Raw genomic sequence first — 3979 nt, 5'->3', positions numbered from 1 at the left:
TGTTAACCTTGCAGGGGTGTACTTCTTCACACACACTCTCACCACTTACCGCCGTTTACACGACATGTACTCGGCAACCTTCAAGCGGAAGCCCAACGTGGGTGTCGGCCACGGCCTACCTAAACACTCAAGTCTCTAGTCCAGGTTTATCGCCTATTCGGGTTCCATCCATGAGGAGATCCGGCCGGAGTTTCGCTCACAGCCCCAAACGATGTGAACAGGGTTCCGTGACACCAAACTGGCGCCCGGTATACTCGGCCACGTGCCTACCGCATCACAGCCCACCCCTCCGGTCAGCGCTGCCCACGGCCTCCAGCATACTACAAACACCAGAAACTACTTGCAACTCCTGGACAGAGGACAACGGTGATTAAGAAGCCGAGAGGGTCCATTGGTTTCGGGCCCAATGCGTGGTAGTAGCTGAATCATGGATCACAAACACAGAACTCAGTTCCTGAGGACGGCTGCAATGAGACAACCCACCATGTACTCCTACATGGCCTCTCACCGCTACCTTTACCAAATCGTGTTCACACACTTAGCTCACACACAGTAGGACATGTTTATACACCTCTGATTCATCCCCGATGAATCAGACCTGACTCAACTCTAAGCAGTAGCAGGCATGACAAACAAGCATGAATGAGTAGGCACAGCAGGGCTCAAACAACTCCTACTCATGCTAGTGGGTTTCATCTATTTACTGTGGCAATGACAGGTCATGCATAGGATAAAGGGGTTCAGCTACCACAGCAAGTAACAGATGAATCGTTGTTGTCTTAATGCAGTAAAAGAGAGCAGGAGCGAGAGAGTAGGATTGTATTGGAATGAACAAGGGGGTTTTGCTTGCCTGGCACTTCTGAAGATAACATTGAGTCTTCATCAGTGTCAACGATCACATCGTCGGTACAACGTCTACCGAGGGGGAACAACACCAGCAAACACAGAAGAAACACGATCAATGCAATGCACAATATGATACATGCTATGACATGGCAATATGAATGTGTTTTGAGCTAATGCACCTAGCTATGATTTAAATGAAGTTGGTTTGAATACATGATTCAAACTCCAACTCCATATATGATTATTTAAATGCCCTTTATTTGTTTTGTCCAAAACAGAGGATAAACATTGTTCAAACATGCATGAAAATGGTACATATGGATTCCTTGAATTTTTCTGATAATTTTTCATATATAAATTATTTCATTCTGACTTACGGTTGATTTTCTATGATTTATTGAAGTTTTAGCTATTTCTGGAATTTCCTGATTATTTATAGAATAAACTAAATTCCAGAAAAGGAATATTGCGTCAGCATGGCGTCATGCTGACCTTAGCAGAGTCAACAGGGCTGCCTCGGGTCAAACCTGACCAGTGGGGTCCACTAGTCATTGACACAGCGCTGGCTTGTGTGGCTGACGGGTGGGACCGGGTCAACGGCCACGTCAGCTTGGTCAAAGCTGACGTGTGGGCCCATGGTGGTTAGGTTAAAACTTAACAGAAAATAATAAAGATTAAATAAGGGCGTGGGGCCCATACGTCAGTGACCCAGGGGGTTGGTTAGCGGTGTGTTTAGGCCCTAATCACGGCCACGTCAGCGGTCGACGCCGGCGACCAAAAGCACGGCGGTGGCTCGCCGGAGATGCTCGGGGACGGAGCTACGGAGCATCGTTTCGCTCATGGTTTGCAGCTACGGGACGCTGGCAGTGAGGCGCATCCGGTGGTGGCCGCGTGGTGTGCTGGGGGTGTGTGTAGCAGCGGCGGCGGCGAGCCGGGCGGCCGCCGGAGTTCGGGAATCCAAGCTTTGGGCGTTACAGGGCACGGCGGGCGCGGCCGATGGGCTCTACGGGTTGCTGGGGTCACCAGGAACACTCGGAGGCAACGAGCGCAGGTGGAGGAGCTCGGGAGCACGAAGCTCACCGTCCATGGCGGCGGCCGGAGCTCGGGTTCGGCGGGGCAGCTAGCTAGGGGACGAAATCAAGTGCGCGGAGTGAGGGGAAGAGAAGAGGAGCTCACGGGGAGTCGGACAAGACGCTAAGTGGGCTCGGGGACATCCTGTCGGCGGCGAATCGACGTCGGCGGCGACCGGCTTCTGAGAAGGAAGAAGATGAGGCCGTCGGCGATGCAGGCCGTCCCAGCGCTTGGGGCCAGGTTGGGGCGAAGCGGCGATCGATGGCGGGGCTTCGGGGCATGTAGGAGAGGCGAGGGGGAGGCGGTGGCCGTGGTGGAGCTCGTCGGTGGCAGCGGCTTCGTTCGGGTGAGCACAGAGAAGAGAGCTAGGGGAGGAGAGAGGGAGCAGCGAGAGAGGAAGAGGAGCGAGGGAACACAGGGCGTCGTCGTGGCGTCGCTAGGGAGGCCGGGGGAAGCAGGAGGTGGCGTGCGGTGGCCGTGCGCGCGTCGGCACGCGCTCATCCTCCTGGCAGAGGAGGAAGGCGACAGAGAAGGAGGCGGTGGTGGGCTGGGCCGGCCAGCTGCAGTGCGGGGCCGGTTGGTGGCGCCAGGTAGGTTAGGTAGGTGGCCTGGTGGCCTTCTCTCCCTCTCTTTATTATTTGTTTTAGTTTTCTAATTTTCTGTAAACTGTTGGGCTTTATTAAAAATACCTATGCACTTTCAAAAATCATGAGACTGCTTGTGGCCATTATTTGGATTATTTCCAATAACCAGAATTTCAGTTCATGAATATTTGGACATTTAATATAATATATAAAATTTAAATGCACAAATGCAAATAAGGTATGATTTAAATCCAGAGCCCAATATATCATGAAAATGTGCAGCACCTCTGGTTATGGTTCATAGCATTTCCCCAGAAATGATGAACATTTTCTAAAGCCAATTGGATTCACTGAAAAATATTTTTAGTTGAACCTATTTGAATTCCTTTAATGCTAGGGTTTAGGCAATCCCCATTTCAACTTTCATAAAATTTAAACATGATGCATGGATGCTAAAGCAAAAACAAACAAGGGCTGATCTGGGGCTGTGACAGCTCACCCCCACTAAACAAGAATCTCGCCCCGAGATTCAAGACGTGAGGTAAGAGGAAAAGGGGAGTCACAAAACTATCACAATCTTCATGATCCAATTGCCCTTCTCGGAGATGGTGATCCATTCCATCATCTTGGTCTTAACGTCTTTTCTTTCGAGATCTTCACTCGACACGACAACAGAAAGAAGGGGAAAACCCTACAGGATTTACTCGTCTTTGAAGATCGAGCAACTCAAGATCAGTTCATCGAGAGACGTAAGAACAACTCTTGAGTTGAGACACCAAACACACATTAGGAATGATGGTAAAGAAATGGATGGCGAAGGTTCAAATTGGTAGGCAACCATTCCACACTTAAAAAGGTGGTAAACGATTGTTAACGTAGCGAGGAGTTGAGTTGCCATGATACCCCAATGAGACACCTTAGGAACCGTGACTCGTAGATATATCCCCTTAAGTGGCAAAAAGAATTACCTTTGATTCATAGATCATTGAAACTTTTTTTAAACCAGCCTAAGGCAATTCTCGAGTGATCGTTTGGAGGGGGTCGGTAGGATGGCATACTCGGACTTGGACGATGTGGATTACCTTGTTGAAAACAACACAAGGAATGATTCTAGTAACTAGGGAGAAGCTCAACAGTAGAGATTGAATCCACTGTTGGAATGGTTATAGCATAACCGAAGAAACTGAGAGCAATCCCAGTTAGTGCCGATGATAACACCTAGCGCTTGAGTGTGCTCTCAAGAACTTGAGCATTTCCATAATCATCAAGGTTTCACCAACATCCATGTCAAGGGTGTTGACCACACAACATACTACCATGATGAATAGCGATGGACGATGCAGATGCAAAGGAGGATAACACTTTCTCGGATTTCACCTTAGCGAAGCCAAGGGAACGAAATCTAGATGATCGACCGAGAGACATTTAGCACTCCGCTTCTAATGTTCTCCTTGATGTACTAGCGTATCCCATTCCTT

This window comes from Triticum aestivum, chromosome 2A (assembly GCF_018294505.1).
Source record: "Triticum aestivum cultivar Chinese Spring chromosome 2A, IWGSC CS RefSeq v2.1, whole genome shotgun sequence".
In the NCBI taxonomy this organism is placed as follows: Eukaryota; Viridiplantae; Streptophyta; class Magnoliopsida; order Poales; family Poaceae; genus Triticum; species Triticum aestivum.
Note: the sequence above shows the minus strand (reverse complement) of the source record.